Raw genomic sequence first — 16,297 nt, forward strand, 5'->3', positions numbered from 1 at the left:
CTAAGCCATGTCCCTAAGCACCACGTCCAACCTGTCCTTGAACATACCCAGGAACGGTGACTCCACCACCTCCCTGGGCAACCCGTCCCAATGCCTGACTGTTCTTGTTGAGAAGAAATGTCTCCTCATTTCCCACCTGACCCTCCCCTGGCACAATTTGAGGCCGTTCCCTCTGGTCCTATCACTAGCTGGGTGCCACCACCCAGCTTGTGTGTGATGGTTGTGTCCCAGGCCAACCATTAAACTCAGAGTTAAAAAAAAAAAAAAAAAAGATATTTGTTTCTTTGAGTTGAATTAACACTTTAACACCATTGTAATTCCCCAGCTCACCTATCTGGGCTAGCAGCAATAAAGCTTCTCCATGCCACCTGTTCTGTAGTATGAGGCCCATCTGGCAGAAGACGAGGCTGCTTTTACTTTGTGCAACCAGGCTCAGATTTCGGAACAGTTGCATAAGAAGGAAAAGCGACGTGTGGGTGAGAGCACTTATGGTCTGGCTTTCCAGTCATGCGCAAGTAAAAATAGGTTAGTGGGTCTGCAGGAGCAGGAAGCTTGGCCACACTTGTCCCAGTGGTCCCTTTCTGGGTAGGCTCGGTGTCAAAAGCATTTCAACCCTTCCCAGTTATCCCCTGAAGATTGCTCAACGTTAATTAATCTGTCTCATCCTGGAGGGCGTCTCATCTTCATCTGATGCACCAGGAGTTGGACAAGTTACCATATACCTCACAGGGCTCTTCTCCATGATGTTTAAAAATGCATTGCTTTATATGTCTGCTAATAAATAGCCCCAATGAATATCTAGGTGCTCCTCTTGATGGCAATGCTGTCCCCTTTCAAAGGATAGCACCAGCCCTTTTTCCCCAGAAGATCACAAAGCTTGACTGCCCCTGGTGACCCCAAAACCTATTCAGATCCCCTCTTTCCAAGGAATCATCTCCGGATCTCAGGCCACGACCTCCTGCATTTTCCCAGCTTCTGACAAAGCTTCTGGCTTTATTAACACATTTTGGCTGCACGGCCCCAGGCGAGCCAGACTGCTCTGTGTGACTCATCATACTTTTTGCAGGCTGTCCTTGTGTTGTCTGGGAGTGATTTGATATTTATTTGCAGATCATGGAAGAAATTGTTGAACAGTGTTAAGCCTTGTTGCAGGCGCTGTGGGTCTCTGTAGCCATCCAATTTCCAGCCAGGCAGGTCGCCCAGTTGGTACCTCCTGGTTGAACTGTTGCTGCTCAAATTATTGACTATTAATTAATCTCCTTTTGCTGTTGATTACCCAGAGCTATTTGGTCATTGTCACGTGGGGGAAATACAGCATCCAACATGTATTCTAAGAGTTTTGATATCTTTATTCAGTCATGGCTCTAACCCATTGATAGCATTGCTTCATTCCCATTGCAGCACCTCTTTGCTATCCCTTCCAGTCATTACTTATTTTTCCATGAAGCCTTCAGCTTCTCTTTTTCATTTTCTGTCCTTCTTTGCCATAGTGGAAGGTACCCACCATCCTTTTTGGCATTTTTTTTTTTATATATTTCTAATTGGGAACACCGAATAGAGAAGGTTTTGACTCTGGGCATTTCTCTTCTGTGTTACAAATCAAAACATTTTAAACTTCTTATTAGCTCTGGATGAAAAGGTCCTAAATATCAGCCATGTTTCCTCAGGCAGAATTTTTCCTCTCTGTTCCTCTCATTTACCCTATTTCTCTGTGCAGAGGAAGGCAACATTTCAAACAATTAATTGCTAAGCCAAGACAAATTATTCAAAATCAGCAGGATAAATGCGGTGTACCTAATGTGCTTAAAAATATGAGCCACAATCTATAACTCTATAATCTACAGGATCACCCAACAGGGTGTGGTTTGGATTTTGTTTAGCATTGATGTGAAACAAGCAAAGGGGGCATTTGCACAAACAAGACTTTATTTTCGGAGGAGTTGATGGCCTCCTGAGATGTTTTCAGTCGACAGCTCTGAGGACCTCATGGGGACAGTGGGCACTCCTGAAACATCAGGCAGTTGAATGGAGGCTGAACGCTTCGGAAAAAATCATCCTGCCACATTTAATCATGAAAAACAAACACAGGACCGGGGGGTACCAGCTGGTGCCGTCTCCAGTGCTTTCAAGGAGCTCTGTAAAAAGTGCTCTTGGAAATGCACCTTTGCCTTGGGCAGTATTTTAAATAGGCACCAGCCCCACTTATGCACAGATGATACTTTCATTTGGAAATGTGGGACCTAATAATGATGTAAACCAAAAGAAATGGTGCGTGGTCTCCCTGCCTCTTCCTTCTCTGTGGTTTAGATTATGAACAGAGATCGTGGCAAAGCTGGTGAAGGAATAAAGTGAAAAGACGCTTTTTCCGATGGTCACAGTTTTGGAGGAGGGAAAGGAATGTGGTGACAACAAAACTGATGCCAAGGAGTGGCACTGACCATGACCCCAAGGGGCCCTCACCAGGACCAGGTGAGGTGTCCCCATGTTGGAGCAGGTCTTCATCCCATCCTTCACCCCACACTGCCCTCCTCCCCAGCACCTCCTCAACAGTTTCTCAGAAACTAAGACTTCACACCCTTGTCCCCTCCGACTCAGGAAACTCAGGCATTTAAAGAAATACCTTGTGTGACAAGGAATGCCAGTAAAGTCTTTCTCCCTCTGTTCACCACCTCGTTATAGATCAGGCACTCTGTTTTTTCCTTTCTAAAATTGTCTCAATTAAGGAACAGGAAATGTGGCTTTGACATTTTTTCTTAAAATGTCAGCTGTCTCTTTTGATAATTATTTGGCTTCTTTTCCAAAATCTTCTCTGATCTCAGTCTCTGAGGGTGGCAGCTGATTTCTGGAAGTGCTGGCACAGGCTGAGCCCACCTGGGATGTTTTCAACACTCCCAGCCTTGAGTCAAGCCAGAAATGCAGAAAATGGTCCCTTCCTCTGGTTTCTCTGCATTTGCCACTTCCTTTACAGCACAGTATTTATTCTTGCAGTTCTGTTCTTCCCATTTTATTTATTTATTTTTTAAACTCTGAAGAAACACCAATGTCATAAATATGATGCAGAGTATGACCTGGAAGCCAAAAACACATAACTCTGTTCCTCAATCTGCCATTCATTTCATACCTGGTCTCAGCCATATTATTTGATGTTTTTGTTTGCTTCAGTAGTGACATGAGTAATGATAAATACACAGCAGACATAATTCCTTTTTTTTTTTCTCTTTATTGTGTGATGTTGTTATGAGGATTTGTCAATGTTTAAGACTGATAATTATTCTGAGTTATTCATGAGAAAACCACAGCATCAGGCTGCCTGAAATCTGTGACAAGATTTCATTTAAAATTACAAAAATCGACAACAAAAAAATGGATGCAGCTGCAGCAATTAGCGAGTAGCATCAGCTCCCATCAGACTGCTGACAAACAGCCCTGTTCCCTGAGCTTTACCCTCCACAGCTGAATCCTACACCCTCTCCCAAAATATATGGGTTACCACAGGAGAGACCAAGCTGGAATTTATTTTTAAGACTTGGTCCTACAACACAAAGTTCTTGGTGGCAATACCGTCCCTGTCCCTTGACTCCTCTGGTTCACAGTCCAACCTGGGTCAGCTTTAACAAAGGGGTGGCCCTCTGATTTAAGAGGGGAAGGAAGCCCTCAAGTCAATATTGCTGCCAAAACCTGGGCCATATAAATGCACAGCCCTGGGAGATTCAAACTGACCCTTGGAACAGCCCATATTTCTCCACAGAGCCTACAAAGCGTGGGCTGTTGTATGCATCAGCCTAAGATACCTGAAGGCAGGAGGACCATTCCCTATTCAGCATACAAGGCCAAGGTTTTTGGCACCAGCCTGTAGATGGGTCGGTTTTCATAGAATCATTGAATCACTGAGGAAGGCAGGGATCTCTGGAGATCTAGTCCAAGCTCTCTGCTCCAAGCAGAGCCACCTGAGCTCTTCAGATGAGAGATTTCCCAGTCCCTGGGTCATCTTTGTGGCCCTTAGCTGATTCAGTCCAGTATCTCCACATCCGATTGTGTCTCTGGTGCCCAAGACCGGACCCAGCACTCCACAGGTGCCCCACAAATGACAAGCAGAGGGGAAGGATCCTCTCCCCCAGCCCGCTGGCAGAGCTCTGCCTGATGTCCATGAGGTTCCTCTGCCCACCTCTCCAGCTTGGCCAGACCCCCATGGATAGCAGCACGTCCGTCAGCTATATCACCCACTCCTCCCAGGTTTGCACCACCTGCAGACTTGCTCTACCCACCACCCGGGTAATTAGGGCAGAAATTAGGCAGCACTGGTCCCAGTACCAACCCCCAGGGTCAGCTCTAGTGACCAATTTGGGGCAGGGCACTTTGTTGCTGATACAACCCTTTTTCTCCTTAGCGGTCTGCACTTCATCAATTTGCATGTAATATTGGAGATTATGGGAGACAACATCAAAAGCCTTGCTGAAGTTGAAATTACCGACATCCACTGCCCTCTGCTCATTCAAGCCAGTCATCTCATTAAAGAAGGCTATCAGTTGGTTAAGCAAGGCTTCCCCTTTGTAATTCCATGCTAATTACACCCCATCACCTTCTTGTCCTTCATAAACTTTGGAAAGGTTTAGGATTATTTAATCCACCAAGGTGTGCTCCAAAAAGACCAGCCAGCCTGTACTGTAGTTCCTCATTCCTACCCTTCCTGAAGATAGGAGCGATGTTTTCTTTATTCAGGAACTTTCCACAGTCACCGTGACCTTTCAAAGACAGTCAAGAGTAGACTTGCAATGGTATCAGCCACGCATCATTTCTTTAGATAACCCTTTGCAAATGAAGCTGCTTGCATCTGCTCCTCTCTGCTCCTTTTCCTCTGCTGGGATCTCCCCCTGTGCTCTCACACTGCTCAGCAGGACAGAAAAATGCTTTGCAGCAGGAGAAGTAGGTGAGTTCTTGTTATTGATACTTCAGATGCTTGGTCAGGCCAAAATAAGGAAAAATGCTGTTATTTCTTTAATATGCTTGGGCTGATCCCAAGCCACATTACTCATTCTAAATATCATAGCAACTTTTCCTGCATACTTTATTGTGTTCTGACCAAGGTGTGTGCACATAGATGCGAAGAAGGCAGAAGTAATTTTAATTTTTGGAAATTAAGCTTTACAAAATGTGATCAGGAGATGACATATTGAATTATTATTTTTTTCTATGCAGTTAGAGTGTTTCACTTTGAAAACATCAAAACAACATCTTTTTCCCCTTCTAAAAACCCAGCAAACAAAAGGACACACCTTTTGCTTGGCAAAATGGTGAAAAGTCTCCTTTTTGAAAAAGTCTCCTGCAGTTTTTAATCTGGCTCTGAATAACTCTGAAAATTGCTGTTTTATAAGTAAACTCTCTGGCTGAAAAATATATCACTCAGTGCTCCGTGTGATTCATATACATTAACATCAGGGGGAAATGTTTCTTTTACTGCTAATATCAACAAAAAAACACAGCAGATATTCAGTCACACATAAGCAGCATGGTGATAAGCCAAACCAGCCCTTCCTCACATATTTGAAGTCTTTTTTTTTTTTTTTTTTTTTTTTCTGAATTGACCTCGGACCTTGTCCACCATCAAAAAAGGTGTTAGGAAGGTGTCCAATAGGGCCTAGTTAGTAGTTACTTGGGATGATGGAGTCGAACCTTTTTTAGCACAGGTCAAAGGAGATACAGGCAGAAATGGCAATTTTGGAGACTGATGTGAGACATTTGTAATCAATTTACACCAAGAAGGTGGTGCAGCTCTGTAAAAGGTCATAAAGGAAGGAGATGTCCATCCAGCAGTGCCTGGGTCTTGGCTAGACAGAGACACGTCCACCCTGGCCCAGCGCTGGGCCTGATCCTGCTCCAGGCAGGTGCTGGGCTGGAGATGGCCAGAGGTTCCTTGGCCCAGCATCTCCATGAGCCCTTCATGGGGCTTGGCCCTGCTTTAGGAAACAAGGTCTCTATATGTCACCTCTGTAAAAGATGAGACAGAGATGGCCTGTGCAATTATTGATCAAAATTAAAGCATAGCAAGAACACGAGAGACAGTAAGGTCGTCTGTGGAGCGGAACGGGCTGCTCAGCCTTCATCTGTGGCAGATGAGAGCTTTTCTGGCTGCCAGGAGCGAGAGGCAGGATCTGCTGATGCACAGCAGGCAGCTGATTTACTGCAGAAAGCGCCTGGCCCTTAACTCTTCCCTGCCCTCCACGTCCCGTCTTCGGAGCATGGGGCAGCCCAGGGCGCTTGACACAAGGGGCTGTAGGGCTGGACCATGGCTGGTTGACCTGGGCAGGATGGACAGGGGCCAGTGGGATGAGGTACAACATGGCCAAGTGCCAGGGCCTACACTGCTGATTGATGCCCTCTTGAACATGAGCCGGCAGTGTGCCCAGGCGGCCAAGAAGGCCAACGGCATCCTGACCTGTGTAAGGAGTAATGCAGCCAGCAAGGCCAGGGAGGTGATCGTCCCCCTGTGCTCTGCTCTGGTGAGGCCGCACCTCGAGTGCCGGGTTCAGCTTTGGGCCCCTCGCTACCAGAAGGACATCGAGGCCCTGGAGCGTGTCCAGAGAAGGGCTCCGAAGCTGGGGAAGGGCCTGGGACACAAGTCCTGTGAGGAGCGGCTGAGGGACCTGGGGGGGTTTGGGCTGGAGAAGAGGAGGCTCAGGGCAGACCTTATTGCTCTCTGCAACTGCCTGAAAGGAAGGGGTGGGGAGCTGGGGGTCGGCCTCTGCTCACAGGTAACCAGTGATAAGACCAGAGGGAACTAAGGACTAGGTAGGTGGAGAATAGCACCACCACAGCTCCTCTGGCTTTGGGGTCACACAGACTTCTACCATTCAGGAGCAGGATCTACCCCAGCATCTAATTTCTCAACTTTTCTACCCAAAACAGGCTCCAGAGGAAGGCCCCCACCCCTAAATCCAAAGCACTTTTACAGAGCCCAGCAGTGTGCGCCCAGGGCCACCACACAGTCTTGCAGCCTCAGACCTGTGCTGATGGGTGGGATCAGTACCCGGGGCGTGGTGCTGAGTCCAGCAGAAAGCTGAACCAAGCATTTTGGGTATGTTCCCTGTCTAGGCAAAATACAGAATGAGCTGACCTTCTCTTTCTCCTCTTTTTCTCCTCAATGAAAAATTTTAGTGGATTTCATTTCTATTTTGCATAAGAATTTTCTTTCCATTTGGAGAGCTAGTGTTTATTATTCAAAGCCATTAAATAGCCTCTAAAATCACAGCACTCACAAAATGAAAAAGGAGCTATGAGATCATTTGGTCTATTCGTTTATGAGATTTATTAACCTCTGGTAGAGACATCTATCACTCATCCCTTTAGGACAAATCTTGAGTTTGTCTTCCCAAATGGATGCATTCATTTCTCTGGCCTTAATTTGCATCAGCCTTTGGTGCTGACACATTTGCAAACCTACTACGTGCTCCAGACATGGATGTTTGCACAGAGGGCTGCTCACGCTTTGCTGTTCGTGGTTACTGCTGAAAGCTGGGAGCTGCTGAGGGGCTGGAATAGACACGTCCATGCAATACCTGAGAGATGTCTACATCTGAAAAGCCCCCCTACCCCCTCATCCCTCCCAGCCACTCAGGGGACCCTAAACTCCCTAAATGAGACCTTCACGTGCACAGCCCCATGCTTTCCTCATTCCAGGTCACTGCACAATGCTGGTTTAATTGCAGCTGAGCTGCTCTTGTCTTTCTGAGCTCAGTGCAATAACTGCGGGCACTTTGGACGAGGGAGAGATGAGAGAGAAGCCTGCTAGCAGATACCTTAGCACAGCTCCTCTAGGGCAGAGCGTGCGTGCTTTCATCCACACCATGGGCATCAGGATGGGTGGGAAGCACCCAAAGCTCCCAGCCATGGGGCCACCTCTTCAGGAGGGGCGAGCACAGAGTTACTATTGCACCTGCAGTAGGCACCCTGGCTGCAAAATAACGAGGCAGATCCTCAGGACAACACACTTACCCTTGCTCCATTGGGTAATATATTAGACCAACATCTCCCCGTTGTGGCTGGATGCCATTGAGAGTATTTCTACAGCATTTATGTGCTGACACAGGAGGCTGACATAATGAAAACAAAAAAAAAAGGGGGGGAAATAAATAAATAAATAAATAAATAAAGGATGGCATTCTTCTCAACCTTTCTGGAGCAAGAGATGTCCTGGGTGTCCCAGTAACCCAAGCATCAAGCCTGCATCTTCCTTTGGTTCTGTGGACATCTCTCACCTGCGACACTTTGAGATGGTGTTAGAGCATCTTGTGCTTTCTGGCTTTTGGAGGACAATCTTTGAACGCCTTCTAAGATGGGATGCCCACCAGCATGCACTCAGCTGTATGCTCTTGCTGCACAGTTTGCCCTGCATTTCCACAGCAGTGAAGATTTTGAGTTAAATTCAATCCCAAGGAAGGCACAGGTACAATGAGCAACAAATGAATTAATTCAGATTTCTTTTGAAATTTGAATTTCAAAATTTCATGAGATTTCTTTTGCAGACTGGTGGCAGAAAGTTGATCTTGCAGCTGGAGTGAAGAGCGGAGCATTACTAGGGGCTTTGAAGAGTTTTTTTTATGGCCACGAGAAGGTCACTTAACTTTTCTATGTCTTGGCTTGCCCATTTAAGCAGGGCTTGCCTCAGGCTGTTCCTGTATCTAAAAATGCAGGAGGACTCATTAATCCTATGTCAAGTTCCTAAAAAACACCTTACAAGATTGTGAAAGGATCTGTAGCTATTAAATTTGGACCAACACGTGGCTCCAGCGACCGCTTTCAGCAATGAGTTCTCTGATGGATTATATCTTCCTTAAAATGCTTCTCTTTTCTGTGTTTAGTGCAGATATCCTAACCCTTCTGTGAAGAGAGGTGGAAGCCACCTTGTCAGGAGCTCAGGTTCCCATTTCTGGTTATTCATTTTCCCTGTTGGATTCTACAGGGCAAAACCAGCCACCCTCGTCTGACCACCTCTGATTCCAGCATCCAGCCTCTGGAAATTTATTTCTCCATTCTTTTTCCTGAAAAGCTGATTTCTGCACCCAGAAATTCCAGCCGATGCCTTTAGCCCGGTCCCTTCCAGAAAATCTCCCAAACCTGCTGCTTCTCTGCTCAGCCAGCCAGCCTGGAGGTTCACTGCGCATGCTGGCTAATTATTTCCCTTCCTGGCTCCCGCGATTGTTTTTCCACGCTAATTAGCCTTCATAAAAGCCATTTCCAGAGCAGTGCATGAAGGCAGTCAGGGAGACCACATTTGCGGAGTGCAGTTTCCATGGTACCGGCTTGGGGCTGCAGCAGAGGGACTGGACTGGGGTATTTATAATCCCAGCAGTAAACTTTCCCCTACACCCTGGGGAATGTGGCAGGCATCCCATTCTCTGTCTCCATCACCACCATGTATCACCCAGCATGAGCTGAGGCTCAGAAAAAATCATCCTTAACCTTACTGGGGTAAGCAGCCTGTGCCTCTCAAAGTGATGCACCTTCCCCCTGGATGTTAATGGGGTGGGGAGGGGAGATTTTAAGCCAAGTCCAGCTCTTGGGGCATCACAGCTCTGTGGAGATGCCCAGAATAGCCTTTATTTATTATTTTGCTGCAGGAGAGAGGAGAAGCGGTGCAGGAGGAGCTATCCTGAAGGGCACACCATGGTCAGCAAGTGAGTGGGATGGATGGCTTCATCCAAAATTCCCTCATCCTCTCGGGAGGTGACGGAGGAAGAAAAGACAGGGAAACCCCACTGTGCACTGCAGACCTACAGCCCCCACCTTTGGGCACAGCATCAGCTTGATGTTAAATAGGGATGCTGAAAAATGGGTGGTCTTGATTAGGAACCAGAAAGGAAGTAGGGGTGCAAGGACACTTGGCCAGCTGAGCAGGGACTGCAGGAGTCCCAAGCCAAAATCTCCTCCAGCAGCCCACAGAACCTATGTTTAAAGTCTAAGAAATTGCTTAGAGGCTAAGAAATTGCTTAAACACCAAGCAATCAATGAGACCTCCTTTCTTTACAATTGCACTAAGGAGGGAAGGGGCATTTGTAGGGTTTGGGTTTATCTCACAGCCTTGTGAGGTTGCAGCCTGCTGCAGCTGGATCAGAAGAATCATAGCAAGGGTCTGTTCTTAGGACAGGACCCCACGTGTGCCCAGAGCAGTCTAGGAAGGTCCTTATGTCCAGGAAATGTCTTTGTATTCATGGCAAGTGCTTGGGGTGAAGGGTCTGAGGTCATCCCAGAGACCCTCTGTATCTTGCGTGTTTCCAGAGCCTCTATAAACCAACTGCAAGGAAAACGTCTGGAACTGTTAGGGGAAAACCTTTGCCAGGGCACTCAAGGGGTGCTTAGGGCCAGCCCTAAGGGAAGGAATGGAACAACACGTGTTGTATGGCCATGAGCTGTCTCCTGTGCATTTCTGAAACCCTTCACAACAACAAGCTCAGTTAGCCATATTTGTCCCATTGATTAAAATAGACACTTCGGTGGAAAAAAAAAAAAAAAAGAAAAAGAAAAGGACAAAATTCATAAGCCCAGGATCTGGTCCTTGAGGATTCTGATTAAAATATGTTCCGGGTAGACTGCTTCTTAGGGCATTAGGGTTGTGACTCATTTCCTTGTTATTGCTCTGATTCAATAATGAATATTCGTGTTCTAATATCTGCCCGGGTTTGTGCTCAGGTTTTCTCTTTGTTTCTCTACGTTGCTGTTTTCAGTCTGACTTCAGCTCAGCAGAAAAATCAAATCTGAAATGCTGGCAAACGTCTTCAACTCAATTAAAACTTTGATTTATACGGTGCTTCTGCTTCTTCAAGAAAGGCCATATATTTTCCTGATATTAGGGGGAAATTACTTTGAGCCTATGAGAAAGCCAAGTTGAAGTTATGGTTATTGCATATTTCCATTAGCGAGGCTCTCTGCTGCCATGAGATTTTTATTCTCCTGTTTCGCTTGAAGAAAAGATTGAATGAAAACACCGGGATATTTCGCCACCAAGACGTGCAAAGTTTGGTCCTGCCTGACCCCACCATGCTTCCATGCTTTGGCGCAGCAAGAAACATCTGTTGCTCCCCTTCAAGGACTTTGTTTATTGCATTTAAATCCTTAGCTGAGGTTTTGGGCCTTCAGTCGTCTTTATTTTTGCTGCGAGAGTTTCAGCTTGAGTGGTTCACCCATTTCTGTGGATGGGGGCAACGAGAAGTTACAACGCCAACCTCCCTCTCCTTTCCTCCCTCACCAAGCTTTGAAGGTGCAGTTAAAATCTCGGTGCCCTTCTCTGCTCTTCTCAAGGAAAAAGCTGCCCAAATTTACGTGTTTGGGCCAAAACCACAAGTCTTAGCTCAGACATTTTGCTCAGGGGGAAAATCTAGCTGCTGCTTTCTCCCAACGTGCCATTTGTGAAGGACACATCCCGCTGCCCCCCTGCTCCCCCCTGCACAACTCATTCAACTCTGGCCATCACAAACACATCCCTTGGGTATTTCACAGCTCCGACCACTTCCCAGCCACTTTCCAACCCAAAAAAGTGTCCAAGCAATTTGGAAATGCGCTACACTTTGTATGGAGGTACAGAGGGGGAATAACCAGAATATTCTCCCTTACCAGAAAGCTTATTGCTCTAGAAAAGCACAGATTTACGGTGATTACTACAAACCAAAAAAAAAACAACACTAAGAAATCAAATTAAGCATAAAGATAATTAAAACAATTCCTCGTCAGCTTGCAGGTACTGCTGGCAGCCAGGGCCAGCCCTTGATGATGTCTCTAGCCTTCAAAATGGAGTTGTATCAGTGCGTGTGCCCTGGGTTTCTGCTCCGTGGAACACATTTTCATGGCTTTAAAGCTCATTAGCGGTCCATGAACTCCGGGTCAGCATTGGATCAGTGCAGCAGAACCCGTGCTTTACCACCTGAGCCACTTCTGGTCAGATCCGCTCATTTCTGAGGCTAATTTCTTTGCTGATGCCTCAGAACAGAGCCATAAATCACATCCAAAAGCTGTTAAACACAGCTGACACCTTCACCAGGCTTTCTGCTGACCACTGGCAGCTCTAATGACCGGGCTGGGGAAGGTTTTTACAGCCAGGATTCTCCCCCCTGTTGAAGGACAGACACATTCGGTCTGTGAGCTGCTTCTGGCACGGCAGCAGGAGGCAGAGGGGAAAACTCCACCCAGCAGAGACATGAGGGAAACCAAAACGCAGTGCCCAAATCTTTTCAGAGGAAGCATATTTCTTATAAAGCTGCAGGGTTTGCCCGGCAGCAGAGGAGGGATAGACAAAAGTGAGCTCAATCCTCTGGGAAGCCCCAGGTTGGTGGGAGCTGATGGTGTCTCGAGCATACAGAAAATTAAAAGGGAATGCCAATGTATGCCCTGCAAATAGCCAGCAGTTAGAAAAGTGGTTTTAAACTGCCTGGGCAGCTCCCCAGAGGGCCTGTATTTGCAAGGTTTTTCTCTTTACAGGCGCAGCCATGAGAATCCCTGCCCATTCGGGGTGGGAATTCACATAACGAGTCCGCTGTTTTGATTGCGGACCATATGGACCTTTGCAGCTCCGTTCCCTAATACAAATCTGTTCGGATTGTCTCAGCTGCTCAAGTATTTGGTCATTTGTGCTGGCACAACTGCTTAATTGTCCTTCTTTGTCACGGCTCTTCTGGACGGGATTGGGTCTCGCCAGCAGCAGCAAGTGAATTTATAAATCAGAGCATCTGCCAGAGGCATGGCCAGATGTTTTCTCATCCCTAACCCCGCAGTTGGCTGCAAAATTAAGTCGCAATTCATTCCCATTACAGCATCCCAGCTCCATCTGAGCAGAAGTATGGGGATTTGAATAGAAAGCCCTAGCCCCTAATAAATCCTGCAGTGGGTTGTCCGTCACTTTGCCTCGGTGGCTTCGGCAATTTAACCTGCAGCTATTGTAGAGCTACTGTAGAGTTATTGTAGAGGTATTGTAGAGGCACAGTCAGGATGGCTCTGCCAGCAAAATGGGCTCGAGGTGGCCTAGGGGGCAGTGGATTGAATCCCAGGGACACTCCCTGGGCGATGCAGCTGGCTGCAGCATCTACAGGCTGCCAAAAGTGAGGTGGGCACGGGGCATATCCTGGGAGAGGCATCCAGCCCCAGCGCCTCTAGTTTTGGGCTGCAGGAAAACCACACGTCTGTTATGGAATAGGGCAAGGGCTTCGGCGCCTGTCCTCTTCCTCTTTTTTTGCATTTTCACCGACTTTTCAATTTCTGGGTATTCACACCAAAGCCTTTTGCTTCCTTCAACAATTTTCTATAGCACAAGTTAAAACTTATGTCAGCTGCTCTTCATCCTCATTTATGGCTATTTTATATCAGCTTATTCTTTTCCTTTTTCTCCGAAATTTTATTCATCTTTTCCTTTTTCTTTATCTTTTTCTCTTTTTCTTTTTTTTTCTTTTTTTTTACTTATCTTTTTCTTTTTCTACTTTTTTTTTAGTTTTTTCTTTTTCTTTTTCTTTTTCTTTTTCTTTTTCTTTTTCTTTTTCTTTTTCTTTTTCTCTTTTCCCTTTTCCCTTTTGTTTTCTTTTTCATTTTCATTTTTATTTTCTTTTTCTTCATCTTTTTCATCTTTTTCCTTTTCTTTTTTTCTTATTCTTTGTCTTTTTCTTCATCTTTATCTTCGTATTCATCATTTTCTTCATCCTACTTTTCTTCATCATTTTCTTAATCTTTTTCCTTTTCTTTTTCCCCACTTAGTTTTCATCTTTCTTTTTTTCCAAATGAGGAGATGTTTTAACCAAGAACAATCTTATTTCTTGAACGTGTAAGCTTTTATCATCTGCACAAATTTTCTCAAACAGACAGTTCTTTCCTACAATATTCCACACACTTAATTTAAACAATAATATTGCCCTGGAAATCAGCCCTGCATAAACAGCGGCTGCAGATACAGGCACACAGAGGTGAAGCCCCCATGCAGTCTGATGCCAGCTGTGACTGCCCTCAATTTACCCAAATTAAATGTAAGCAAGTTAACATCCCTTGTCCCCGGACAGTCATCAGCTTCCAATCAGTAATTCATCTTCCCCCTCTGTTCCTGCGGCTGAGAGCACAAAGCCTTTTCTGTAAAAAAGAACATTGACTCTAATTTCATGAGCTCTACTGATGGCTTCTTACCAGCTCTGTGAGCTAGCCTGGGTATGTCTTCCACACTGAAGTCTCTTCTAATGCATTTTTTTTCTACATACATCATGGAGAAGAGCCTTACTATAACTCATCCTGACCCCCACCTTGATCCAGCAGCCAGCACAGCTTGTAATCCTGGTGCTGAGCTATCAGTACCACTGAAAAACTCATTATAATTATATATAATGCACATAATTATTTATATCTGAACTATGTATTATTAACTAAGTACGTCTCTAATGCTGAATGCCACCACACCACTTCCCTTGGCTCACTGAAATCATCCTCAGAAGGGAGTTTGTGTCCTGCTTGTGTCACTCAGCTCAGCAGGATTTTGGAGGGTGATCAGGTCCAAATTTACAGCTGGACTTGATGATCTTAGAGGTCTTTTCCTACCTAAATTATTCAATAATTCTGTGATTCTATGACATTTTCATCAATAACCGGGCCAATTTTTCCAGCTTGCTACCAGGTGCTGATATTGTTGTACAGGGACATGAAACACGCTTACCCTCCACAGCACAGGTGAAAACAGCCCCTTATGATAGGGGCCATCAGCCTTCTGGTGCCTTAGAGGAGACAATCTGATAAATCCACTGTTTTTTTTCTCTGAGCTTCTCACGATTTAGCCAGCTAGTGATCTGCACCCTTTACTTACTGCTTCTTTTCTTCTTTCACAGATAGGATTGAAAGGATTTAAGAACTCACTTGGACTGTGAGCACCCTTCCAACAGATATCATTGCCAGGTGAGAGCTCTTTGTTTTTATGTACTGTAGTTTTGCTCCAGAAGTAATCCCCCAACATCCCAACCTTGTCTTCTGTGTTGACCTCCTTGCCCAGCCTTGTCAGTATGACTATTTGCCTCTGTAGGATGGTGAATCTCTGTTCTTCCTTGGCTTTGCACTACAAAGACATCCCCCAGACACGATTTTTGGCACAGCAATTTTTAATGCACGTCAGCAACTTTTAATGCATGGTGTTTTAATGCATTTTTAAATGCTGGTGTTTAATGGGGAAAGCAACAGCAATCATGGAAATCAAGCTTGGAAGATGCAACACCTGGCCAAGTACATGGAGGTAACCAAATGTTTTGGAGGCTGGGATATCTTTCTGCACATTTCTAAGGGTCATCAATCCTGGATGAACTTTACCTCCTTCAATCTAATGCTGTCATATGCTCCATAAAACAATTTCAGGCACTGTAATCTTGCTGCAAACCATACAGCTGGACACAGCATTCAGCATCCCAGGAGGCTGGACAAGATGTTCTCCAGAGGTCCTTCCAACCAGGGTTACCTGGTGGTCCCATGAGGGTGCAGGTCTAGATTGTCATCAGCTGCCCCTCTCTTCAAGCCCCCCATCCCCAGCAAACGGCTTCAGATTGCTCTTAGCAGTGCCTTCAGCTCCAGGGCAACACCAGCCACTGCATGAGAAACTGGAGAATTCCTCTCCTTCCACTCCAGTCTGCTGGCAGAGAATGAACCTGTGTCTGCAGAGGTCCTTTCCTTCTCCAGAATGAACCCACTAGCAACAGAAAGGTAAAACAGACCAAGTAAAAGCAAACAGCTTTGAAAGCATGCTGTCAGCAGTCTGTGTTCCCATCTGTCAATCCATCTGCCCTTCCTCAGCAGCATCCTGGCACCAAACAGCTGCTCCACCAACATCTCTTCCTCAGCAGGATGCTCTAGGATTCCTGGGTGGATCTGAAACTGCACTGGTCCAGATGTTTATCTGAGATAAAACTGAGGCTGGATGCTGTGTCCAGGTGTATAGATTTATTTCACAGATTCACAGATTCACAGATTTCTCTAGGTTGGAAGAGACCTCAAGATCATCGAGTCCAACCTCCGACCTAACACTAAGTACTCCACTAAACCATATCCCTAAGCTCTACATCTAAACGTCTTTTAAAGACCTCCAGGGATGGTGACTCCACCACCTCCCTGGGCAGCCCGTTCCAATGCTTAATAACCCTTTCGGTAAAGAAGTACTTCCTAACATCCAACCTAAAACTCCCCTGTCGCAACTTTAGCCCATTCCCCCTCGTCCTGTCACTAGGCACGTGGGAGAATAGACCAACCCCCACCTCTCTACAGCCTCCTTTCAGGTAACTGTAGAGAGCGATGAGGTCGCCCCTGA

The sequence above is a fragment of the Anser brachyrhynchus genome (assembly GCF_964034855.1).
Source record: "Anser brachyrhynchus genome assembly, chromosome: 1".
Classification (NCBI taxonomy): domain Eukaryota; kingdom Metazoa; phylum Chordata; class Aves; order Anseriformes; family Anatidae; genus Anser; species Anser brachyrhynchus.